The sequence below is a fragment of the Scyliorhinus torazame genome, chromosome 16 (assembly GCF_047496885.1).
Source record: "Scyliorhinus torazame isolate Kashiwa2021f chromosome 16, sScyTor2.1, whole genome shotgun sequence".
Classification (NCBI taxonomy): Eukaryota; Metazoa; Chordata; class Chondrichthyes; order Carcharhiniformes; family Scyliorhinidae; genus Scyliorhinus; species Scyliorhinus torazame.
The window spans coordinates 62,700,541-62,728,118 of NC_092722.1; the positions used below are offsets into that span (position 1 = coordinate 62,700,541).

The following is a 27,578-nucleotide window of genomic DNA, read 5'->3' on the forward strand; positions in this document are numbered from 1 at the left end:
AGTACTCACCCTTTCTCAATGGGGTTGACAGCCCACCCTCCCTCTGGCCTTTCCAGTGGGCCGTCGGCTTTCCCCATTTGGACTAATTGTCTGTGGAATGGAGACAGCGGGCACTATCTGGCAGGCGTGCAGCATGGCGCCGGCCGCCCCGCAGGCCACCGTGCGCATGTGCAGCCACAGACCTGGCTATTCTGCAGCCGCTCTTGGCACGGCATCCCGGAGTTTTACCCGGCTGTGGCTGCTAGCCCCTCACCGGTCCTGGAATCGGTGACGGTTTGGCGCCGATTTTGGTGTCGTGAAAGGCCACAGTTCCCATGTTGGCGTCTGCACTTAGCCGCAAAATTGGCGAATCCAGCCCTTGATGTCCCCTGGAAAATTCAGCCTAATTGGAGCCAAATTCTTGTCGGAGGACTGCGAATGAAAGAATCTTCAACCTTGTAATTGTGTTATGATAGGGAACGAATGCGTTCCCAGCAGAATTACATTTTGCTACTGCATGTTCTTCACTCACTGCTTGAGGTCAAAAGCTCCTTAAAATCACTGTATTCTGGAGTAATTTATTTCAGTACCAGACACAGATCGGGGCCAAGCCTCGAGAGTCGGGTAAGTCACATCTGTGGATAAGTCATTCCCTTGTATACATTTTTTTTGAAATGCCCATGCACAGTAATGTTCACAACACTTATATCCATTTATCTCTTTAATCTTCCAGGTTCCCATAGAAACGAATAAGAGCAAACCCTCATGAAGTGGAAAAGGTTATGAATAAATAAAAAAAACCTGTAAATTCTGGGATCAACCCGCAGGTTTCTCAGCATTCATAAAGGGGAAAAGGTAGGAAAATAACTCAAGAAATTAAACCCGCTCTGGTATTCTAACTTGCTACAAAGGAGCAAGAGGTGGCGGTTACTGGCAGCCAAGCATGTGCGGGTCCCACACCGAGAACCATCAGCAAGTGAACATTATTCTGACTATTGTGAGGCATTTCAGAATTGTTTTGTGCTGAGGATTCATGGCTGATTTACAAGGACGATTCGAAAACGGCTCCTTACTCACGAAGATTGAAGGCCGGTTTCATACCGGGCAGCATGGTAACACAAGTGGATAGCACTGTGGGTCCCCGCTGGGTCACTGTCTGTGTGGAGTCTGCACGTTCTCCCCGTGTCTGTGTGGGTTTCCTCCGGGTGCTCTGGTTTCCTCCCACAGTCCAAAGACATGCAGGTTAGGTGGATTGGCCAGGATAAATTGCCCTTGGTGTCCAAAACGGTTAGGAAGGGTTGTTGGGTTACGGGGATAGGGTGGAAGTGAGGGCTTAAGTGGGTCGGTGCAGACTCGCTGGGCCAAATGGCCTTCTGCACTGTATGTTCTATCGATACCGATCTTTAAAACCTGCGATGACTTTTGCCTCGGAAGCAGTACTGAAAGAAAACAAGTGTAATTTCTTTAAAATGCCTGTGGAATCTGTAATTGTTCTTAAGAATGTTTGTAAAGGATTTCTGAGCGTTTGCATGAGTTGTAAAGGAATCAGTTGTCATTTATTTTTGAATAATTCATTTTATTTTATTTTTTATAAACTTAAGTGTACCCAATTCTTTTTTTCCAATTTAGAGTGGCCAATTCACCTACGCTGCACATCTTTTTGGGTTGTGGGGGTGAGGCCCACGCAGACATGGGGAGAATGGGCAAACTCCACATGGGCGTTGATCCAGGGCCAGGATTGAACCCGGGCCCTCGGCGCCTGAGTCAGCAGTGCCGCCATTATTTTTGTATCGTAAGAAATAGTAGTCCCTGTGATCTGGCAGCCTTTGACCTGGAAACACTAATGACAGAAAGGAAGTTCAGGTACAGGGTCATGATGGTGGAGGCAAAAAGGGTCTGCGGCAGGAGACGCATAGAAGATAGACAAAGAAGTTACTGCTGTGAAGACTCAGAGGTTCTATAATGGGGGGGGGGGGGCACAGGAGACAAACAGAGAAAAACTGCAGAGCTTCAGACACAAAGGAGAGCTGGAGCCAGAAGATGATCAGCACAAGACAAACACATAGAGAAATCGGACAGAGATATTGGAACATGGAATTCATTTGAGGAATTGCCAGCAAAATTCTCCACGACAAAGCAAGTTTTCTGTCTGGCAATAAGGAGAAAAATAGTATTTGGGGAAATGATGTGCAAACAAAGGAAAAGAGAATGAACCCTGAAACCAATCTGAACAACTCAGGCCTATGAACGAGTGTGGAGCCTGTCTCAGGAAACCAAATCGTGAACCGGGTGTTGTTGGTTTGGTTGTGTGAGAAGGAACTGTGGAAAACTGCACCATCAGGACTGATGTGAGCCAAGTGAGAGAGGGCTCATAGATATGCAACTCGTGGTGTTAACCATAACCGGGGACATCAGATGGAATACAGCTGCTGTTGAACTCAACCTGAGCCAAAGTGATTGAGTGGTGAAATAAGTGACTCTACCTGCTGGAGGCTGGGTGAGAGAACGTGGGAACTGCACGTGGTGTCACATATGTGCGGTGAGTAGAGTGTGTGCTTGTGAGGAAAATGTATCTTTTATCTTATTGATTATTTGACTTTCAATTCACATTTTTATCTGAATTACCATTTGCCTGTTTAAGTTAAATTGGTTCAGGCTAGTCTTAAAAGAAATAATTGCAAAGGGCAGGTTTCCGCCTAGGTGGAGGCGAGGCCATTGGCCGGCGGGAGGGTCTTCTGCTCCTGCCATTGTCTACGGGCAGCCCCTCTGCCAGGAAACCCACCACAGGGTTTTGCCGTTGCCAGAACCAAAATATCCCGCCGCTGGGAACGGCCTGTAAATTCCAGCCAACAAGCCGAATCATCCCAAGAGGGTTGGGGGCAGTTTTGTGGGGGGGGGGATACACTCATTGAATCTGGTTATTTTGGATTATATTTCCCCCACAAGGATTATACCAAATTATAAAAGACTACATATTGCAAATATGAAGTTTACAACATTGTTATGTTTGGGGATTGTCTAAGTTTAGGTATATTGGGGAAATGAAGGTGGCCATGTGACTTTTTACTGGGGGAAAGAGTGCAATGTGTTCACAGTTGTAGACAATAGCAAGGGTAATTATACTGACTGGGTAAACTTTGTCTCCAAGTTTCACAAGGAGCTGTTAGGAATTCAGGTTTTATAAATGGTTATACTTTGACCTGTCTGTGTAACTCCAAGATAGTTGAGGTATAGATGATAGCTAATCGGCATTTCTTAATACATGACTCATGTGATTCATGTTGCCATGGAGATGGGCTTTAGGGTGGGAAGAGTCCATAGCAATGTCATAGTCCCAGATGACCGTAGGCTGCTTCCCCCTTGAGGGGAAAAGCTGACTGGTGCTGATTTAACCTGAGGATCACCACACCTCAAGCAAGGGGCAAAGTTGAGAAGGTGGCCTTAATGAATAACCTCAGCCGTACGGAAATTGAACCCATGCTTTGGCCTAGATGTGCATCACAAACTAGCTGTCCAGCTAACTGGGCTAAACTGGCTGCCTCATAGCAATGTATTGTGTTGTTGGTTACAGGGACTCAAGATATCCCTGAAACTCACAGACATAAGTCAATCTGCAGCTACCTAAGAGGCAGAGCAAAGGAGATAAAAGTGGCTAGTCCTGCATCTGAAGCAGAGAAAATTCTGACCCTAATTAAAATAAAAGTAAAGATGTCACAGTCCCAGATGATCATGGCTGCTTTCCCCCTGGAGGGGGAGAGCTGGCTAGCGGTGATTTAACCTGAGGATCACCACACCTCAGGGGAGGGATAAGGTTGAGAAGGTGGATTATCATGAATAACCTCAGGTGACACAGGAAAGTATGAGACCCTATCATTTACCATGCAGAACACAAGTGGGAGCTGCCTTCATTTTGAAATGACCAAGTTCATAATGGTTTAAAGGAGGTTGGAACATTTGCCTAACTTGAGTTAGAGCGAATGAATCTCTCATGTAACCTGCACAATAATTGTCAATTCTGGAATTAAAAGTTACCCAGCTGGGAACGGAAAACGGAAGTGAGCCCCAAAGAGCTGAGATTGGTCCCTGTAGAAATAAATGTCTACTTAAGGGACAGTGTAAATTAAAACCATAGTAGGAGATTTTTAATTGTCAAAAAGTTAAATAGGGAGTTTCCTTTCTGTAGTTTTGAGTATAAACTCCAAAAATAGTGTTCAGTCAATGTTTCTTTTAGCTTGTTGTTACAGTAAAGTCTGAAAACTTGAAATCTTGTCAGGTGATCCGTTTAGTTGGTCGCTGGAAATTCAAATCTATTTTTTAAAGGTGGCGGTCTCAGTGAGGATTGTAACAATAGACACTCCAGACGGTGATTTTTCATCCATTAAAATAAAAGGTCAGGAAATTATGTGTTAGGGCTGACACAATTTCTAGATAAGTGCACAGGCATTTGTCAGTTCAGTTCCCATTCATGCACATCTTAAAATTGTGTTTTACTTGGCTGACATTTCTAAGTTAACCCAAGATGCAAAACGATAAGCAGAAATTAGAACCTCCTTATGTTAAATATCATCAGTGCCCTGTTCAGCTTTATTTATTCATTTCTCACCTGAATTTTCAATCATTTTTTTATCATTCTGCCTTTTTACCTTTGCGAGGAATGTCCTCACACTGTTCAGAGTCTGTAACCAAGCCGTAGGGAGTCACACAGGCAACGACGTGACTCATTTTCTAAATTACACTCCTTCCTCGCAAGGAAGAACTTGGCCAGACGGTCCAATCTGCAGGTGGGGATTCTGTACATGAAACAGTTCCAGTGGCTCAATGGGGAGGTTACATTGCATTGCCAAAGCATTCATCTTCAAAATGATGCAAACATATATACATTCTTCACGGTACTGGGTTAAAATAAAGATCCAATCTCTGTGCACCTATCAAGCTACAAGTGCAACTGGGCATTTCTCATTGCATTTTATGTAACAATTTCTTGTTGTAGATAGAGGCATTTAATGGAAGTCATAATGCAATTGGATTATTAAAACAATATTGCTACAGTTACAATGCAGGGGACCTGTAACTTGACACAAGAATAGTCAGAAACTGACTCATACCCTGCTGTGACAGACAACAAACTGTGACTTAAGGCAATTTAAAAAGAGTGATTATTTAATGCTGAAAATAATTCCAGGTAATTTGGTAATTTTCAGAACAGCTTTTCTGATTCGCAATAATGTCAGGAAATGAGCTTTGTCTTATGGAGTTTCTCAGCCAGGGAAGGTGACCATTGTGACATCACTCTGCCCCTCTTCCTGCCACGCACATTGGATTGTGCAGTCGTACAGACAGAGAGCTTGATTTCCCTCTGGAGTACAGGTCTGAGTGGTGCCACCCTGACTGATGGCATCGCCAAGATACTTTCTTACTGTCAGACATTACTTGTAGTTTCCGGTCCCCACTGTGTCCCAGAGCTCTTGAACCATCAGATAATGGGACAATAAATTGTTTGAAACCACACAGGAGTCAACACACAACAGCATTTCCAAAGTGGGGGGGTTTAGGAGAACTATTTTACAGAAGCAGGTGAAGCAGAATCTCCAGGAACTTTTAAAGATGGATAAGTATTTTAAAATAAAAATCTGGACATGTAATAGGGGAGGGAATGGTGCTGGTGGGAGAGGGCAGAGGGTAATGGGCCGGAGGAGCAGAGAAAGGATATTTGAAAGTAAGTTGTTTGTGTATGAACAAATTAGATGAGGTATTTACAGTAATCTATCTCAGGAGCTCCCACGCCTGCAGTTTATGTTGAGCTGGAAATTTGCCCTGGTGATGTATGAGATTACAGGAGGTTGTGAGTAACGAGCAGCTAAGATACTTTTAATAGCAAAGGATCATATGGAGAAAACGAGTTCCCTGCAATTTCAGACAATTATTCCCTGTCGCTTCTAAATTAATCGCATTATACATTATATTAAAACTGTGTGGCATGCCTGTCTAGAACCAGTTTGGAGGGGGTTGTATGCATTCCGTGTCAGAGGTCACCAATTCAAGGACTCCTCAGTCAAACTGAGAGATATGCAAGAGGTCAAGGAGAGTGGAGTTAAATCGTGTCTAACCCAGTAACTCAAAAGCAGTCTGGTGAGAGGTGTGTGTGTCTGTGTGCGCACGTGTTGTTAAGTAATGGGTTAAGAGACATTCCAATTAGTTGTCTCATTTATGTTAAGTATCCAATAATTGACACTGATATGTAAAGGGGCTTCAGGTGGCCTTTGTGTCAGGTGATGTGATATTAGAGTTTTGTACAGAGTCTGGTGAAGTAAATTAAAGGTGTTTGTGGAAAAGGAGCAGAACCATTGACTCTTTATACAACAACAGCTAAACATATACCACATGGGTAATGTCACTACTCCTGGCCATAGGTCACATCTGTATGAACAGACCATTGCTAATGTCTCTCAACACAGCCCGGCTTCCAACCATCTCGGAACCTCTTTGCCATTGGACCAAAGTCCCTCTTTTCCAAGACCATGTGGTATTCCGGGTGCAACAGCCACATCTTGGTAAACAAAACAATCATGCACAGGCACCGTTAGCTCATCAAAATGAATTTTCAGACCTGGAATGTCAGGTTCCTCAAGGAGAGGACTGGTTTAGCACACTGGGCTAAATCGCTGGCTTTTAAAGCAGACCAAGGCAGGCCAGCAGCACGGTTCAATTCCCGTACCAGCCTCCCCAAACAGGCGCCGGAATGTGGCGACTAGGGGCTTTTCAGAGTAACTTCACTTGAAGCCTACTTGTGACAATAGGCGATTTTCATTTCATTTTTCATTTCATTTCGAGAGGGGAACCGGGAGATAAAAAGAGCGTGAGGAAGAGGGAGACTGAGAATGGAGCCGGGAAGATAAAAGAGTGTGAGAACGAATGAGACTGAGAGTGCAGCCGGGAGATGGAAGAGTGAGACGCAGAGCAGAGCTGGGAGATAAAAGAATGCGAGGAAGAGCGAGACCGAGAGTGAAGGGAAATCGGGTAGTGGACAGTCAGTTACATTTTATGTCTGTTTAATTATAATACTGTTATGACACCCTGGGCTAGTGCACGGTCAATTCCAGCACCAGAGTCACAACACAAGTGAATTAACCAATAATTCTTATAAAAATAGCCAAAGTCTTTAGCCTTTGGCTGTCCATAATTACAGACACCAGGGGCGTCATTCTCCGACCCCCCGCCGGGTCGGAGAATGGCCGTTGGCCGCTGTGAATCCCGCCCCCGCCGAAGTCTCCGGTACCGGAGATTGGGCGGGGGCGGGAATCGGGCCGCGCCGGTTGGCGGGACCCCCCGCTCAATTCTCCGGCCCAGATGGGCCGACGTCCCGCCCAGAAATTGCCTGTCCCGCCGGCGTAAATCAAAGCTGGTATTTACCGGCGAGACCAGGTGGCGTGGGCGGGCTCCAGGGTCCTGGGGGGGGCGCGGGGCAATCTGACCCCGGGGGGTGCCCCCACGGTGGCCTGGCCCGCGATCGGGGCCCCGATCCGTGGGCGGGCCTGTGCCGTGGGTCACTCTTTCCCTTCCGCCTCCGCCACGGCCTCCACCATGGCGGAGGCGGAAGAGACTCTCCCCACTGCACATGCGCGGGAAACTGTCGGCGGCTGCTGCCGCTCCCGCGCATGCGCCGCATTTCTGCGCCAGCTGGCGGGGCACCAAACGCCATTTCTGCCAGCTGGCGGGGCAACAGATGCCATTTCCGCCAGCTGGCGGGGCGGAAATCCCTCCGGCGCCGGCCTAGCCCCTCAATGTTGGGGCTCGGCCCCCAAAGATGCGGAGCATTCCGCACCTTTGGGCCGGCGCAATGCCCGTCTGATTGGCGCCGTTTTGGGCGCCAGTCGGCGGACATCGCGCCGTTGGGGGAGAATTTCGCCCCAGGTTTGTAAATGTAAACATGATTCCTGTTTATTAATCACAAAAAAGCTGTAATGAAATAGGCAGCCAAAACAACTGGTGAACTATTGAATGATACCTAATTCCCACTTCAACTTGCCCCCCACCCTGTACGCACACAAACAATACAGAAAAACACAGAGGGGTGGAAAGGGGTAAAAATCATAAATGAAAGGAAGAGACAGTCTTTGCCTCAGTTGATGGTTTTGGCACACTTTTCTTCACAGCAAGCTTGCATATTCAAGTCCTTAGTTTACAGCCTACAGATTTTCTCTGTAGATTCACTCATTCATTCAGGTTTAGAAAATACATTACTCACAAGCCTTCTGGAGAAGCATCTTATTTCTGTTCAAACTTTGCTTTCAGTTCGAGGTTAGCATTCCGGCTTCTGTAGTTTCAGGGAAAGAGCACTCTCAGTCTTTCTAGAGAGATATAGCAAGTTCAGGACTTTTCCTTGTAATGGTTCTCCTGTAAATAGATTCATCCATGCTCTCTGCCAGTTCAAAAACACAGCCTTTATGGAGATAAAATGGAGAGTTTATTCTCTTCCTGCTGCCAGGAGTCAAACTGAAAACTTGAAAGTCTGAAAAGCATACCGGTGGGATGAGATCCAATCACCACCTGTTACCGGGCAGAGCACAACCTTTTGGGTGAATTCATTTGGGTCAATTCAAACTGAGTCCCAACCCATCTCTCTCACTGGTGCCGACCAGTCTCCAGCTGTTTAAACCAGCACAGCCTTCTAGATTCTTCTGCTTGAATTAAAGATAGAGGCTGCCTTAAAAGACATGTGTCCATTAATCATCCATGGATCAAAAATGTAATGGCAAAAATAAAAGAAAGGGGAAATATGGAAATAAATAGGGAATAAACAGGAAGGACCCTTACAATACTGTACATAATAAAAGGTTATGTCACTTCCGGTGGCGGCAATGAGTGAGTGAGCCGCACATTCGGGGGCTCTCACTCCGGCGGGATTTGAGAACCTGGTTCCTCGGTTTGCGGGACTGCGGAGCACTGGAAAGACGGCCACGGAGGTGCTGAGGAATGGGCAGAGCTGTATGAAACTGCGGAAGAGCAGAAAGCAGCGCAAACGGGAGAGGAAGGGGCAAAGGCGAGGTGCAGGGGAAGCTGACCTGGGAGCAAAGATGGCGGACCTGTGGACCTCGGACCCGGCGATCCAGCAGGCGCTGGAAAACATGCCGCAGGTGATAAAGAGCAGTTTTGAATCGTTGAAGCGGGATAACTTGGACCCACTTCAGAAGGTAGTGGATCAGCTGAACCAGAGACTGGATGCCCAGGACGAAAAAGTTAAGGAGCTGGGAGAGGCGATGGAGGAGCAGGCGGACGGCAGACGATTGCTGCGCTAGAAGTCGACGGATTGAAGGAGAGACAGAGAAGACTGCTGGAGAGAGTAGAGGAGCTGGAAAATAGAGCCCGTAGACAAAATCTGAGGATCATCGGCCTCCCGGAGGGGGCGGAGGGAGCTGATGCCACAGCATTCGTGGCGGACCTGTTGATTCAGCTGATGGAGGCTGACGCCTGTCCACGACCACCGGAGCTGGAGGGGGCACACAGAGTACAGGCGAGACAGGTGCGTCCAGGGGGCCCCCCGTCCGATGGTGATTAGGTTCCACAGGTTTGTGGAGAAGGAGCGGGTACTGCAGTGGGCAAAGAGCGCTAAGAGCAGCACGTGGAATAACAGTGTCCTTCGCATTTACCAGGCCCCAAGCCAGGAGGTGGCCAGGCGGCGAGCAGCCTTTAAACAAGTTAAGGAGGTGTTGTTCAAAAAGCACGTGAAGTTTGGTCCGCTCTTCCCGGCCTGTCTTTGGGTTACGCATCAGGGCCAACACCACTACTTCTCCGAGCCCGAAGAAGCGATGGACTTTTGTGAGGGATCAGGGGCTGGTCTCGAAAAAAGGTCCCACGGACGCAAGCTAGGGTCCGAGAGTTACTGGTTGAAGGGACGCTTACTGTGCCTGGACTGCATTACTGCTTTAAAGGTGCCTTGTGTATTTCTTGTGTGGGCAGTTTTTGCCTGTGGGGGACCTGTATCGTTCACCTGCAAGTAATTTTGCACCCCCCCCCCGCCCCCGAATGTTTTTCCTTGTATTGCGGTGTTATATATTTCTTTTTTCTCTTTTTGGTGCTCAGAAAGGGACGTGGGTTAACACTTTTCTGTGTACACAGCTGGAACTGTACTGTACCTGGAGCAGCCTCGCGTTGCTGTTTGATGTTTACATCTTGTTTGATCTTTCCCATCTTAATGAGACTGCTCCAGTGGGTCGGAGTGGGGGATGGTGTGCTGGGGAGTGGGGAGATGAGGTCGGGGAAACAATGGGAGTGAGACAAGGGGGCGCCGGAGCGATGAGTCACCGGGCTAGCAGATTGGCTAGTCAAGGGAGTCAGGTGGGGGGGGGGGAAGAATACAGCCAGTGAATGGCAGGGGTGGGGTTATCGGGGGATGTTGCTAGTGGGGCGGGGGGGGGGGAGTTATTTTGCTGACGTGGGGGGGGGATCTGAAGTAGATAATGGAAAGGAGGTCGGGGTGGAGGTAGCCAAGAGGCGAGCCAGGAATGGCACGGCGCATGGGCCGGGGGCGGGCCCAAGAAAGGTTATGGCTGACTGGCGGGGTGGGGGGTTGTGCCCCCCAACCAGGCTGATCACCTGGAATGTCAGGAGACTAAATGGGCCAGTTAAAAGGGCACGTGTGTTCGCGCATTTGCGGGCTCTAAAGGTGGACATAATTATGTTGCAGGAGACATATCTGAAAGTGTCTGACCAGACTAGGCTAAGGAGGGGCAGGATCAGCCAGGTCTTCCACTCGGACTTGGATTCTAAGTCCAGAGGGGTAGCAATTATGATCAATAAGCGGGTTCAATTTGAGGTGGAGGGCGTAGTCGCAGACAGCGGGGGCAGATTCCTTCTGGTAAGGGGCAAGCTGGAGGGGAGAAGAGTGGTGCTGATGAACATATATGCGCCGAACTGGGACGACGTTGACTTTGTAAAAGAGTGCGGGAAGATCCCGGACCTAGACTCACGTAAGTTGATAATGGGGGGGGGACTTTAATACGGCCCTTGACCCGGGGCTGGACCGGTCATGCCCCAAACGGGCAGACTCCCAGCAATGGCAAGGGAGCTGAAAGGGTTCATGGAGCAAATGGGGGCTGTGGACCCATGGAGAGCCAGACAGCCGACAGGAAGGGGCTACTCGTTTTATTCGCATGTTCATAAAGTATGTTCTAGGATTGATTTTTTTATCGTGAGCAGGGACTGTGTAGGGGAGGTAAAGAATATGGAATACTCGGCAATCACTATCTCGGACCATGCCCAGCACTGGGTGGACCTGCAGGTCGGGGGGGGGAGAATTACCATCGCCCGCAATTGAGGTTAGACGTAGGACTGTTGTCGGAGGAGGGTATGTGAGAGACTTCGGAAGTGTGTGCAAAATTACTTGCAGGTGAACGATACGGGGGAGGTTTCAGCAGCAACCCTGTGGGAGGCGCTGAAGGCAGTAGTGAGGGAGGAGCTGATCTCAATTCGGGCTCACAGGGTCAGGGCGGACAGAGCAGAAATGGACAGATTGGTTAGGGAAATTCACCGGATAGACGAGGAGCATGTGGGGTCCCCGGGGAAGGACCTACTCAGGGAGAGACGGAGATTGCAGGCGGAACTGGGGGTGCTGTCCACGAGTATGTCATGATATCCACATCAGCATATCATGGTGCAATCACACACACACTGATGGACAGGCAGTTGGACCAACCAGCACACACATAACATCACAGCCAATTACCAGTGAGAGCACACGCACTATAAAACAGGGAACACCACAGTTCCCGCTCATTCTACCAGGAGATAGCTCAGAGCACAGAGCTCACAGCTCGCCACTCAGACATAGACCATGTGCTCAGTGCCTCATGAAGATAGTGATAGGGCTGGGTCCACAGGTTAGCTGGTGAAGCACGTACCCAAGCCAGTAGTTAAATGTTACAGTTGTTCAGACAATAAAACTGAGTTGTACCATCTACAGCCGTGTTGGATCATTTGTGCATCAGAACACCCAACATGACATGATACCAGTAGTGGAAGCTAACCAGCGACTGTGAGACCTACCTGCACCCTTTCAGAAATCCGCCATCCTGCTCCATGGAAAACATCAGCCCGCCGCAGCCGCTCCGAATCGCTGGTAATCCCGGCGTAAACTGGAAGCTGTTTAAACAGCGCTCCAGCTCTTCCTAGAAGCCACAGAAAGGGAGAATGCTTCAGACACCAGGAAGATCACCCTCCTCCTCTCCACGGCGGGGCAACAGGCCATCCACATCTATAACTCCCTGGCATTCACGGATGGCGAGGACAAAACAAAATATAAGACGGTGCTTCTGAAGTTCGAGGAACACTTCAGCGTGGAAGTCAATGAGAGCTTCGAGAGGTACCTATTCCAGCAGCGCCTGCAGGGTAAGGATGAGCCTTTCCAATCTTACTTGACACACCTCCGTATCATCGCGCAGTCCTGCGGCTATGAGGCCACCTCCGACTCCATGATACGGGATTAGATAGTTTTTGGGGTCATCTCGGACACCCTACGCCAGCAGCTCATTAAAATAAAGCGCCTCACCCTAGCGACTGCCATCGAGACCTGCGTCCTCCATGAGAACACGACAAGCCGGTACTCCCAAATCCAGGCAGCCGAAACGGCACGGCTCGGGTCTGACGAGGCGGAGGGGGTCCAGTCGATCGAGTTCCTCCTGGCCCGCGGCCCGGACAAGGGCGGTCATTTTGCGCACTTTCTGAGGCCTCCCGCGCTTGTACACGCCAAAAGTGGGGACGTTGATGCAGAGGGACGTGATGCGCAGGCGCGCTCTACGCAGGACCGGGCAGCGCATGCACAATGGCGCAACGAACGCAATGAACGCCATGACGTCACGACGTGTGGCAACTGTGGCTCCGCCCACTTAAAGCGGCAATGTCCGGCCAAAGCGCGACGATGCCTCCGCTGTGGCAGGATGGGCCACTATGCTGCCTGCTGTCGAGCAGCTCAACCTGCCAACTCCCAACAATTCCGCCAGCCTCGCAGGGACTTGCGGGCGATTCAGCCCCCCTACACTGAGTCATATCCAGATAGTATGCAGACCAGCAATACCGCAGACAGGGAGCCCTTCCGCGTTGCGGTAATCCACAAGAACCGGATGTCCCCAAGTCGGAACCACCAGCCGCTGCCAGTGCACAGCATTGATCCGGGCGATGAGTGGCGTGCCACCCTAACGGTCAACCGATACCAAATCACATTTCGCCTGGACACTGCTGCCTTCGCCAATCTCCTTGCATGGTCAGCCTTCCAGACCCTGAAGGTTAAACGACCGATTCTGCCATCCCACTGTCAGCTGGTTGACTACAATGGCGACGTCATCCCAGCCACGGGGTCCTGCCAGCTCGAAGTTACACACAACTCACACAAAGCCACATTATCATTTGAAATCGTAGGATCCTCGAAGGACTCTCTGTTAGGCACACAGGCATGCAAGATCCTCCACCTCGTTCAGCGGGTACACACTCTGTCTCCAGAAGGCACGTCCGATTTCCCGGATGCAGACTTTAGGGCGCAGCTCCACTCACTCCTCGCGCACAACCAGGAGGTTTGTGAGGGCATGGGCACACTGCCCTACACGTACAAAATATGGCTCAAACCGGACACCACCCCGGTCATTCACGCACCTCGTAGGGTCCCACTCAAGGACCGCCTCAAGCAGCAGCTGCAGGACCTGCAGGACCAAGGAGTGCTTTCCCGGGTCACGGAGCCAACGCCATGGGTCAGCTCCATGGTGTGCATCAAGAAGCCCTCCGGCGAGCTCCGGATCTGGATCAACCCAAAAGAATTGAATCACAACATTATGAGGGAACACTACCCCATACCCAAATGAGAAGAAATCACGAGCGAAATGGCTCGGGCAAAAATATTCACCAAGCTTGATGTCTCAAAGGGCTTTTGGCAGATTCAATTGGATCAGTCCAGCAGGAAGCTGTGCACTTTCAACACTCCATTTGGCAGATACTGCTACAATAGGATGCCATTCGGCATCATCTCGGCCTCCGAGATGTTCCATCGCATCATGGAACAGATGATGGAGGGCATCGAAGGGGTACGCGTCTACATAGACGACGTTATCATTTGGTCCACCACACCACAGGAGCACATCAGTCGACTCCAGCATGTCTTTGCACGGATACGGGATCAGGGCCTGCGCCTTAACTGAGCCAAGTGCTCTTTTGACCAGACTGAGCTAAAGTTTTGGGGGGACCACATCTCCCGGTCGGGTGTGCGGCCGAATGCCGACAAAGTGGCATCCATCGCAGCCATGCAGCTGCCGTCAGATAAGAAGGCAGTGCTGCGCTTTCTCAGGATAGCCAACTTCCTGGGGAAGTTCATTCCTAACCTTGCTTCGCACATGACTGCTCTTCGCCACCTGGTCAAAAAGACAACGGAGTTCCAATGGCTGCCCGCACACCAGAGTGAATGGGAGGAACTCAAGGTCAAGCTCACCACCGCCCCGGTTCTGGCGTTTTTCGATACCACACTGGAAACAAAGATCTCAACTGACGCCAGCCAGTCTGGCATTGGGGCGGTACTCCTGCAACGGGACGACACCGCATCATGGGCTCCGGTTGCATATGCGTCGCGGGCCATGACCCCCACAGAACAGCGCAATGCGCAGATTGAGAAGGAGTGCCTAGGCCTGTTGACTGGCATCGACAAGTTTCACGGCTATGTATATGGTCTTCCGCAGTTCACTGTGGAGACCGACCATCGCCCCCTGGTCGGCATCATTCAGAAGGACCTCAACGACATGACCCCTCGCCTCCAGCGCATTCTGCTCAAGCTCCGGAGGTACGACTTCCAACTTGTCTACACACCGGGGAAGGATCTCATCATCGCACATGCTCTGTCCAGAGCGGTCAACACACCGCCCGACTCAGAGGGGTTCGTTTGTCAGGTCGACGCACAAGTAGCCTTCACATCGGCCAATCTGCCGGCCACTGATGTACGTCTGGCCCACATTCGCCGTGAGACTGCGGCTGACCCCCTTCTACAACGTGTGATGCGCCACATGACAGAAGGGTGGCTCAAGGGGCAGTGCCCACAATTTTACAACGTCCGGGACGACTTGGCCGTCATTGATGGTGTCCTCTTGAAGTTGGACCAGATCGTGATCCCACACAGCATGCACCGGCTTGTCCTCGAACAACTGCACAAAGGCCATCTCGGAGTTGAAAAGTGCAGGCGGTGGGCCCGAGAAGCTGTGTACTGGCCGGGCATCAGCGACGACATCGCCAACATGGTGCTCAATTGCCCCACCTGCCAAAGGTTTCAGCCGGCGCAACCCCCTGAGACCCTTCAGCCTCATGAGTTGGTCACGTCCCCCTGGGCGAAGGTGAGCGTGGACCTCTTTCATGCACTCGGCAGGGACTACATTATTTTTATTGACTACTTCTCAAGTTATCTGGAGGTCATACACCTGCACGACACGACGTCATCAGCTGTCATCCAGGCATGCAAAGAAACCTTTGCTCGCCATGGAATTCCGCTCACCGTCATATCTGACAACGGGCCTTGCTTTGCGAGCCAAGAATGGTCTTCCTTTGCCACTTCATACAACTTCACACATGTGACGTCCTGTCCCTTGCATCCTCAGTCGAATGGCAAGGCGGAAAAGGGCGTCCACATTGTGAAGCGGCTCCTCTGCAAGGCTGCTGATGCCGGATCTGACTTCTATTTAGCCCGGCTGGCCTATCGCTCAGCCACACTGTCCATGGGCCTCTCGCCAGCCCAGCTGTTAATGGGTCGCACCCTCAGGACCACTGTGCCGTCCATTCATGTTCCTGACCTCGACCATGCTCCAGTACTGCAAAGGATGCAACAACAGCGTGCTCAGCAGAAGGTGGCAAATGACGCTCGGGCGACAGATCTTCCTGCCCTGGCGCCTGGAGACAACGTCCGCATACACCTACCGGCAGGTGGCTGGTCGGCAACCACCGAGGTTCTCCGCCACGTGGCTGCCCACTCATTCCTGGTTCGTATGCTCGATGGCTCCATTCGCCGCCGTAATCGGCGGGCCCTTCGTCTGCTTCCGCGCTCGCTACAAGATCATGCACCGGTGCCACGCCCTCCTGTTGTCCCTGATGTCGACTTTGTTGAGCTTCCTGACACTCTGCCTCTTCCTCTATCGCCCGTGGCCAGGCCCATTCCTCAGCCGGTGGATCCTGACCCACCCTTGAGGCGGTCAACCCGAATCCGTCGCACACCTGAGAGACTTGATTTATGAGCCTGTTAGCACATTGGACTCACTGAATTGTTTTACAGTACTGTTAACGTGTTTCTTTTCTTGTCGTTCATTGTTCCAGAAGTTTTCCCTCGTCGTTTGTTGATTGCATTTGTTCTGTTATTGGTACAACCTCGTTGTTCTGTTGCACCTGACACCTTCCTATGTATATAGTTTAGCCTCATGTACATGTTGTAAATATTGCACACACATACTCAGATACACTCAGTACACATTTCTATTTATTAGCATGTAGACACATATCCTTCGTGAAAGGGGGGGGGGATGTCATGATATCCACATCAGCATATCATGGTGCAATCACACACACACTGATGGACAGGGAGTTGGACCAACCAGCACACACATAACATCGCAGCCAATCACCAGTGAGAGCACACGCACTATAAAACAGGGAACACCACAGTTCCCGCTTATTCTACCAGGAGATAGCTCAGAGCACAGAGCTCACAGCCTGCCTCTCAGACATAGTCCATGTGCTGAATGCCTCACTAAGATAGTGATAGGGCTGGGTCCACAGGTTAGCTGGTGAAGCACGTACCCAAGCCAGGAGTTAAATGTTACAGTTGTTTAGCCAATAAAACTGAGTTGTACCATCTACAGCCGTGTTGGATCATTTGTGCATCAGAACACCCAACACAACAGAGTAGGGCCGTGGAACAACTTAGGAAGGCGAGGGGAGTGGTGTATGAGCATGGGGAGAAGGCCAGCAGATTGCTAGCGCAGCAACCCAGGAAGAGGGAGGCGGCCAGGGAAATAAGTAGAGTGGTTGATGGGGAGGGGAGCAGAGTGGAGGACCCGGCAGGACTGAATAAGGTATTTCGGGCCTTCTATAGTAAGCTGTACACTTCAGAACCCCCGGAAGAGCCGGAGGAGATGAAAAGGTTCCTGGATGGACTAACCTTCCCAAAAGTAGGCAGGGGACTAGTGGACAGGCTGGGGGCCCCGATTAGAGTGGAGGAGGTATTGGGGGGCCTAAGGGCCATGCAGTCGGGGAAAGCCCCGGGACCGGATGGATACCCAGTAGAGTTTTACAAAAAGTTCTCGGAGATAGTGGGGCCGGTCCTGACAAGGGTTTTTAATTAGGCAAGGGACAGAGGGACCCTGCCACTGACGATGTCGCAAGCCATCATCTCGCTGATACTAAAGCGGGACAAGGACCCGGAATCCTGCGGGTCATACAGGCCAATCTCCCTGATCAATGTGGATGCCAAGCTCCTGCCCAAGGTCCTGGCGATTAGAATTGAGGACTGCGTACCAGAGGTGATTGGGGACGATCAGACAGGGTTTGTGAAAGGCAGGCAGCTGACAGCTAACTTGAGAAGATTGCTTAATGTGATCATGATGCCCCCGACGGGCAAGGAGGTGGAGGTAGTGGTGGCAATGGACGCTGAGAAGGCCTTCGGCTGGGTGTAGTGGGGCTATTTGTCTGAGGTGCTTGGACGGTTTGGGTTCGGGGAGGGACTGGTTAATTGGGTCAGACTATTGTACCAGGCCCCAAAAGCTAGCGTTAGGACGAACAGGATAATATCAGATTATTTCAGACTACACCGCGGGACCAGACACAGACAGGGGTGCCCACTCTAAACGTTGCTGTTCGTGCTGGCCATAGAGCCGTTTGACGATGGCGTTGAGAGCTGCGAAGGGGTGGAAGGGAATGACTAGGGGGGGGGGGGGGGGGGGGGGGTGGAACATTGGGTCTCTCTCTATGCGGACAACCTGCTCCTGTACATGTCGGACCCACTGGCCGGGATGGAAAATATACTGGAAACATTGAGGAAGTTCGGCCGGTTTTCAGGGTACAAATTAAATATGGCCAAGAGTGAGATGTTTGTGGTGCAGGCCAGGGGGCCAGGAGAATAGACTAAAGGAGCTGCCATTTAGGCTGGTGCAGGAAAGTTTCCGGTACTTGGGATACAGGTGGCACGAGACTAGGGCAGGTTACATAAGTTAAATTTGACTAGGGTGGGGGAACAAATGAAGAGGGAGTTTCGGAGATGGGATGCACTCCCGCTGTCACTGGCGGGGAGGGTGCAGACTGTAAAGATGACAATCCTCCCTAGATTTCTGTTCATCTTTAAGTGCCTCCCGATCTTTATCCCACGGTCCTTCTTCAAAAGGACTGGCAAAACCATCATGAGCTTTGTCTGGGCGGGATAATCCCCGCGGGTGAAAAAGGTGATGCTTAAAAGGAGCCGCAGCGAGGGGGACTGGCATTGCCGAGTCTGATCAACTACTACTGGGCGGCTAACATAGCCATGATAAGGAAGTGGATGGTGGGTACGGGGTCTATCTGGGAGCGAGTGGAGGTGGATTTGTGCAGGGGCACCAGTTTGGCAGCCCTGACCACGGCTTCCCTACCGCTGTCGCCGGCCAGGTACTCCACCAGCCCGGTATTGGGGGCGGCCCTGCGGGTATGGGGACAGTGGAGGAGGCATGTGGGGGGGGGGGGGGGGGGGGTGGGGGGGGGGGTGCGTTTGTTTGGGCTCCAATATGTGATAACCATCAATTCGCCCCCGGGAACATGGATGGAGGGTTTCGAACATGGCGGTGGGAGGGGGTGGGGAGGGTGGGTGATATGTTCCTGGAGGGGAGCTTTGTGAGTTTGAGGGGCTTGGAGAAGAAAGCGGGGCTGGAAAGGGGAATTGACTTTAGGTACTTACAGATGCGGAACTTTGTACGCAGACAGGTCCCATCCTTCCCACGCCTCCTGTCAATAAGAATCCAGGACAGAATAGTCTCTAGAGGAGAAGGAGGAGAGGGTAGAGTCTCGGATATCTCCAAGGTGCTCATGAAGGGGGAAGAGTCCCAGACGGAGGAACTGAAACTCAAATGGGAGGAGGAGCTCGGCGGGGAGATGGAGGATGGGCTGTGGCGGAAGCTCTGAGTAGGGTAAATTCAACCGCAATATGTGCCAGGCTCGGCCTGATTCAATTTAAGGTTGTTCACCAGGCCCACATAACGGTAGCTCGGATGAGCAAATTCTTTGGGGTAGAGGACAAGTGCGCTACATGCGCGGGAGGGCCAGCGAACCATGTTCACATGTTTTGTGCATGTCCTTAGCTTAGGGGGTACTGGGAGGGATTTGTGGGGGTCATGTCCCGGGTGCTGAAAACAAGGTTGGTGATGAGTCCAGGGGTGGCAATTTTCAGGGTTTCGGAAGACCCGGGAGTCCAGGGGGAGAAAGAGGCAGATGTTCTGGCCTTTGCTTCCCTAATAGCCGGCGGCGGATACCGCTGGCATGGAGGGACTCAAAACCCCCGAAGACCGAACTAGGGCTTTCGGACATGTCAATTTTTCTGGGTATGGAAAAAATTAAGTTTAAGTTCGCCTTGAGGGGATCTGTACTGGGGTTCGCCCGAAGGTGGCAACCATTCATCGACTTCTTCGCGGGAGAGTGAACGTAAGCAGGGGGGGCGGAGTTTAGGGTAGAGTAGGAGGGATAAATAGGCGGGTAGTGTCTAGGGAAGTGGAGCGGGCATGTGCAGTATGGTTTGATTGAAGTAGTGGTTTTATAGTGATGGTTTGATGTTGATGTTTGCACATTTCTGTCAGCTGTAACTGTTTACAATGCCAAAAAAAACCTCAATAAAATTGTTTGTTAAAAAAAAGGTTTCATGTGTTAAAGTTACATACCTGGGGCGCGATTCTCCGACCCCCCGCCGGGTCGGAGAATCGCCGGGTGTGGCGTGAATCCCGCCCCCGCCGTGTCCTGAATTCTCCGCCACCAGAGAATTGGCGGGGGCGGGAATCGCGCCGCGCCGGTCGACGGGCTCCCCCCGGCGATTGTCCGGCCCGCGATGGGCCGAAGTCCCGCCGCTGCCAACCCTCGCCAGCCGGTGTGGATTGAACCACCTACCTTACTGGCGGGAGCAGATGGTGCTGGCGGGCTCCGGGGTCCTGGGGGTGGCGCGGGGCGATCTGGCCCCGGGGGGTGCCCCCACGGTGGCCTGGCCCGCGATCGGGGCCCACTGATCGGCGGGCGGGCCTCTGCCGTGGGGGCACTCTTTTTCTTCCGCCTTCGCCATGGTCTCCACTATGGCGGAGGCGGAAGAGACCCCCTCCACTGCGCATGCGCAGGGATGCCGTGAGCGGCCGCTGATGCTCCCGCGCATGCGTCGCCCGGCGAAGTCCTTTCGGTGCCAGCTGGCGTGACGCCAAAGGCCTTTCCCGCCAGCCGGCGGGGCAGACATCACTCCGCCACGGGCCTAGCCCCTCAAGGTGAGGGCTTGGCCCCTAAAGGTGCGGAGAATTCCGCACCTTTGGGGCGGCCCAACGCCGGAGTGGTTCCCACCACTCCATTACGCCGGAACCCCCCCCTCGCCCCGCCGGGTAGGGGAGAATCCCAGCCCATGTGACTATTGTTTATTTGGCTGAACCAAGCGCATCGGGTATTTTAAATCTGATTTCACCTATATTACGCCTCCGAGTCCATTGGACCTGAAATTGACCACATACTAGCCTTGGGCATTGTGACAGTTGGGGAACACAATGTTTCCTGAGAGGGAGGAACTCAAGGAAATCAGCATTAGTAGGGAAATAGTGTTGGTAAAATTGATGGAATTGAAGGCCAATAAATCCGAAGGAGGTGGATTGTCTGGGAGGTTATAATTCATGTCTGGGAGGGCAGGGTCAGTCCAGGAGAGGGGTGGGTTTCAGTCAAGGAGAGGAGCGAGTGGGGTCAGACAGCGCTACACCAGGAGTGGGGGGTCGGATCAGGCGGGAGTTGTCGGTTGGGTCGGGTGGAGGGTGGCGGTGGTGTGGTGGCTCCCCAGGGCGCTCATGCGTATGGGGGGGTGTCCTGTACAAGGCGTTTAAATAGTTACCCTGCAGTTAGTGATTTTTTTTCTCTAACTCTTTCAGAGTAAAGATCAGGCAGAACTGGCAGAACCATCGATTTAAATCGCTCTGCTGTCTGGATCCCGGTCCAGTGCAATTGTCCAGAGGAAGTTAGCACTTCTGGACAATTGCCGGATAAATCCTTGTGTGTGAACTTCCTACAGGGATTCCCTAGCACATCATTGGGGTACTTCCTAAATGCAACAGTGGGGAACTAGGATGTATGGGTCAATGTTTGATGTTCTGGTACAAAAGGTGAAGTCACACGGAATCAGGAGTGAGCTGGCAAGGTGGATACAGAACTGGCTAGGTCATAGAAGGCAGAGAGTAGCAATGGAAGGGTGCTTTTCTGATTGGAGGGCTGTGACTAGTGGTGTTCCACAGGGATCAGTGCTGGGACCTTTGCTGTTCGTAGTATATATAAATGTAACTGGTCTGGTTAGTAAGTTTACAGACGACACAAAGGTTGGTGGAGTTGCGGATAGCGATGAGGACTGTCTGAGGATACAGCAGGATTTAGATTGTCTGGAGACTTGGGCGGAGAGATGGCAGATGGAGTTTAATCCGGACAAATGTGAGGTAATGCATTTTGGAAGGTCTAATGCAGGTAGGGAAGATACAGTGAATGGTAGAACCCCCAAGAGTATTGACAGTCAGAGAGATCTAGGTGTACAGGTCCACAGGTCACTGAAAGGGGCAACACAGGGGAGAAGGTAGTCAAGAAGGCATATGGCATGCTTGCCTTCATTGGCCGGGGCATTGAGTATAAGAATTGGCAAGTCATGTTGCAGCTGTATAGAACCTTAGTTAGGCCACACTTGGAGTATAGTGTTCAATTCTGGTCGCCACACTACCAGAGGCTTTAGAGAGGGTGCAGAAGAGATTTACTAGGATGTTGCCTGGTATGGAGGGCATTATCTACGAGGAGAGGTTGAGTAAAGTCGGTTTGTTCTCACTGGAACTCACTGGAGGTTGAGGGGCGACCTGACAGAGGTCTACAAAATTATGAGGGGCATTGACAGAGTGGCTAGTCAGAGGCTTTTTCCCAGGGTAGAGGTCAATTACTAGGGGGCAGAAGTTTAAGGTGCGAGGGGCAAGGTTTAGAGGAGATGTACGAGGTACATTTTTTACACAGAGGGTAGTGGGTGCCTGGAACTCGCTGCCGGAGTAGGTGGTGGAAGCAGGGACAATAGTGACATTTAAGGGGCATCTTGACAAATACATGAATAGGATGGGAATAGAGGGATACGGACCCAGGAAGTGTAGAAGATTGTAGTTTAGTCGGGCAGCATGGCCGGCACAGGTTTGGAGGGCCGAAGGGCCTGTTCCTGTGCTGTACATTTCTTTGCTCTTTGGTCTAATGTAATCAATGAACTGCCAGAGTTAACAACATTCAGGAGAGTCAGGGGTAATGTCAACAATGATGAAAAATCCAGACTTTCAGAAGGTGTTTGACAAGCTGCTGTATAAAAGATTGATCCAGAAGGTGAGATTGCAAGGGATTGGGGTTGAATACTAGTTTGGATTGAGGATTGGCTGACTGACAGAAAGCAGAAGGTCGGGATAAATGGGTCCTTCTCTGGCTGACGAACTGCGACTAGCGGGGTGCCGCAGGGGTCAACTCTCGGACCTCAACTGTTTACAATCTATATAAATGATCTGCAAACAGGGTCAGAGTGTAACATAGCAAAATCTGCGGATGATACTAAACTAGGTGAGAAAGCAGGCAGTGAAGAGGAAATACAGATTTTGTCGACCGATACAGATCGGCTGGGAGACGGAGTTTAATGTGGATAAATGTGAGGTTATCCATAGTCAGGCAAATTATTACCTAAATGGAAAACGGATTCAAAATCCATCTGGGCAGAGGGATCTGGTGGCTTTGTTCATGAATCGCAGAAATTCGGTATGCAGGTACAGCATGTAATTAAAAAGGCAAATGGAATGTTAGCGTTTATTGCAAAAGGACTGGAGTATAAAAGTAGAGAAGTATTGTTGCAATTGTATCGGGTGTTGGTGAGACCACATCTGGAGTATTGTGTCCAGTTTTCGTCTCCTTATTTGAGGAAGGATTTTTTTAAATTTGGTTTGATTTGATTTATTGTCACATGTACTGAAGTACAGTGAAAAGTATTTTTCTGCGGTCGAGGGAATGTAGCTGTGGGGAAGAAGCTGTTCCTATGTCTGGATGTGCGAGTAGTCAGACTTCTGTACCGTCTGGAAGGGTCTGGAAGAAGGCAATGCCTGGGTGGGAAGGGTCTCTGATAATGCTGTCTGCCTTCCTGAGGCAACAGATGTGGTGGTATTGGAGGCAGTTTAGAGGAGGTTCACCAGATTGATTCCGGGGATGAAAGGGTTGACGTATGAGGAGAGTATGGTAGCATAGTGGTTAGCACTGTTGCTTCACAGCTCCAGGGTCCCAGGTTCGATTCCCAGCTTGGGTCACTGTGTGGAGTCTGCACGTTCTCCCCGTGTCTGCATGGATTTCCTCCGGGTGCTCCGGTTTCCTCCCACAGTCCAAAGATGTGCGGGTTAGGTGGATTGGCCATGCTAAATTGCCCTTAGTGTCCAAAAAGGTTAAGTGGGGGCTACTGGGTTACGGGGATAGGGTAGAGACATGGGCTTGAGTAGGGTGCTCTTTGTAAGGGCCGATGCAGACTCGCTAGACCGAATAGCCTCCTTCTGCCCTGTAGATTCTATGAAGATTAAACAGTTTGGGCTTATACTCGCTGGAGTTCAGAAGAATGAGATGGGCAATGATTGAGGTATATAAAATACTAAAAGGTAGATACAGTAAATGTGGAGCAAATGTTCCCTCTTGTGGGGCAATCTAGAATGAGAGGGCACAGATATAGTTTGTGAGGTGGCAGATTTAGAACTGAGATGAGGAGAAACTACTTCTCGCAGAGGGTGGTGAATTTGTGGAATTCGCTGCCCCACAGTACGGTGGAGCCTGAGACATTGAATGGTTTCAAGAAGGAGACAGATATATTTCTTATAAAAATATGGGTTAAAGAGATATGGGGAAAAGATAGGGAGGTGGATTTCAGACCAGGAAGAGATCAGCCTTGGTCTGATTGAATGGCGCAGCAGGCTCGAGGCGCTGAATTGCCTATGCCTGCTCTTAATTCCTATGTTCCTATTTCACTGGACTATTAACCCAGAGGCCCAGGCTAATGCTCTGGGGACACAAGTTCAAGTCCCACCATGGCAGCTGGTGGAATATAATTTCAATTAATAAACCTGTTATATAGATGATGACAAAACTACTGTCCATTGTCATAAAAACCCATTTGGTTCACTCACGTCGTTTAGGGAAGGAAACCTGCCATCTTTATCTGGCCTGGCCTACATGTGAGTCTGAATCCTCAGCAATGTGGTTGTCTCTTATATGCCCACTGAAATGGCCTCGCGAGGCACTCAGTTCAAATACTGGCCCAGCCAGAGACACCCAGATCTCATGAAAGAATAAAGGGACAAAAAGCTTGCCGATTGGGAGGTTAAGAGACCTGGCAGCTGGACACGAATGATCACTAAAAGGGGAAGACCATATTTCAATGCTGGTTAGCAGTAGCCAGTTGTCTGAATCCACTGTTAAAATGACTGTGACCAGGGCCTTGAGTTTTCTTATGGTGTTATGGGCAGAAAGGCAATCTTTTCCTCACTAATGAACATCAGGTGTACAGGCAAATGTTTCAACAATGCTCGGGAGAAGTGGCAGAGCACGTTATTGTCAGTTATAATGTTTTCAGGTCCTGGATATGGTCCAAAAAGGAATTTACTTATTTCACCAGGACTCACAAGACAAGGCTCACTTACATATCTCTCCTACTCTCCCGCACTATGCCGCCATACTTACACCAGCGCTTATGGGGTGAGATTCTCCACTCCCGCGCCGGTTGGGAGAATCGCCTGGGCCACCAAAATTTCCCGCGATGCCGGTCCGACGCCCTCCCGCGATTCTCCCAAGCGGCGGGAATGGCCCCGTCGAGTTCTGCGGGCCGCAGGCCGGAGAATCGCCCGAGACACCCAAAATGGCGATTCTCCGGCACCCCTGCTATTCTCAGGCCCGGATGGGCCTAGTGACCAGCCCAAAACGGCGGGTTCCCCCCGGCGCCGTCCACACCTGGTCGCTGCCGTCGGGAACAGCGCGGGAACGCTGGGGGGCGGTCTGCGGGGGGGGGAGGGGGGATCCTGCACCGGGGGGTACTTCAAATGTGGGGTGGCCCGCGATCGGTGCCCACCGATCATCGGGCCGTCCTCTCTGAAGGAGGACCTCCTTCCTTCCGCAGCCCCGCAAGATCCGTCCGCCATCTTGCGGGGCAGACTCGGAGAGGACGGCAACCACGCATGCGCGGGTTGGCGCCGACCAATCCGCGCACGGGCAGTTGACGCCAGTTATGCGGTGCCGGCCGCATCATGTATGCGGCGCCGCCTGTCCTGTACGCGGCGACAAGGCCTGGCGCGTGTAGGTGACGCGGCCCCGCTCCTAGCCCATTATCGGGCCTTGAATCGGTCGGGATAGGGGCCGTTTCGCGCCGTTGTGAACCTCGACGGCGTTCACGACGACGTGGGCACTTCGGCGCGGGAGTGGAGAATCCCGCCCCTTGTGTTCCACTTTTCATTGCCTGTCCTCTAATTACAATGGGGCATTTCCAGAAATCTCTTCATAGAACCATAGAATTCATACAGTGCAGAAGGAGGCCATTCGGTCCATCGGGTTTGCACCAACCCTCTGAAAGAGCACCCCACCCAGGCCCACTCCCCCGTCCTATTCCCATAACCCCACCTAACCTACACACCTTTGGACACAAAGGGGCAATTTAGCCTGGCCAATCTACCTAACCCGCACATCTTTGGACTATGGGAGGAAACCGGAACACCCGGACGAAACCTATGGGGGAGCGTGCAAACTCCACACAGCCAATTCCCGAAGGTCGGAATTGAATCCGGGTTCCTGGCACTGTGAGGAGCCGTGCTAACCACTGGGCCACCAACCGCCCATGTTTGGACTTGACACCAAGGGAATTCTGTGGGACCGTGCAGCTGCTTCCGCCCTTGGTCAGGGATGCAGCCTCTCCCTGTCAACATACAAAATGGCTGATCGGCCTTCCACATCTTCAGAGCCCTTCAGCTGGGTGCAAACTGACCTCCATTGCCTCTCCTCCCGCTGGAAAAACTTACACTGAATAGAATGGAAAGTTCAAGAAAAGGATTTCAGTGTTTCCAACTTTGATTAATTGTGTTCTACAATTTCAGCCCCTGCAGCTTCTGAAACTGTCTGAATAAAGTCTCCCTCATTCTGACTTATTCTAGTGTCTTTGTTCTTGTATTGCAATATACAGATAATTATGTGTGTCCTCTGTAGGCCAGAGACAGCTGCTCATGTCCATTGGTTGTTGCACATATCATGGAAGACATGAAGGAATAGAAAGCAACCAGCAATGGACATGGATTGAGCTATTGGGACTCCTTATTCCACAGAATCCCTACAGTGCAGAAGGCGGCAATTTGGCCCATCAAATCTGCACCGACCCTCTGAAAGAGCACCCCACCTAGGCTCACTTTCCCACATTATCCCCGTAACCCATATAACTTGCACATCTTTAGACACTAACGGGTTATTTAGTATGGCCAATCCACCTAACCTACACATCTTTGGACTCTAAGCAGCAATTTAGCGTAGGAAATCCACCTAACCTGTGCATCTTTGGAGACTAAGGGGCAATTTTAGCATGGCCGATCCACCTAACCTGTGCATCTTTAGAGACTAAGTCGCAATTTTAATATGGCCAATCTACCTAACATGCTCATTTTTGGACAGTGGGAGGAAACCGGAGTTCCTGGAGGAAACCCATGGAGACATGGGGAGAACGTGCAAACTCCAAGCAGACAGTCACTAAAGCCAGGAATGAACCTGGGTTCCTGGCGCTGTGAGGCAGAAGTGCTAATCACTGAGCCGCACTAATGGTTTCACAGGTACCTTCTCAAAACACAATGGGCTTTAATAAGGGACTTTGTTAGCTGAAAAGTTCGGCTTGAAACCTCCCTGTCACATGACCGAAACTTGAGTTATTTTAATTGCTTTACCTGTACATCTTTTGTTTTCTATCTTCAGTTGCTGTTTAACCTCAGAAGAGAAACAGGATACTGGGCTCTGTGTGCCATCTTCGATCTAGAGCAACAGGCGAAAAAGAGCGCTCTCCAAGTTGAACAGCCTGACCCTCATCTACACTTTTTTCTATTAAAACATCTGTGCTTCATTGTCTATAACAAGACTAATTCATCTCGACACGCCTCTCCCATTTTGGAAGTCAGTTGGACTGGAGATGTGGATTACCCCACATCAGTTTCAGCTGATTAACCTCTCTGAAGGAATACACTATTTAACTTTAGATTCTGGACAAGCGAAGCAGTAATTCTTATTTTTGTCTGTGTTCTTCACCCTGTGTCTATCTCTTTCCCTTATACCACTTTTATTGTGTGAATGCAAAA

The 27,578-nt window shown here is 50.8% G+C and overlaps 1 long non-coding RNA gene across 1 annotated transcript; it reads left to right on the top strand.

The window, feature by feature from the left end:
• Positions 1–423: 423 nt before the first annotated feature.
• On the top strand, positions 424–27,578 carry LOC140392369 (uncharacterized). The gene is made up of 3 exons (XR_011935311.1): positions 424–603; positions 713–834; positions 27,202–27,578. It is a non-coding gene; the product is annotated as an uncharacterized lncRNA (long non-coding RNA).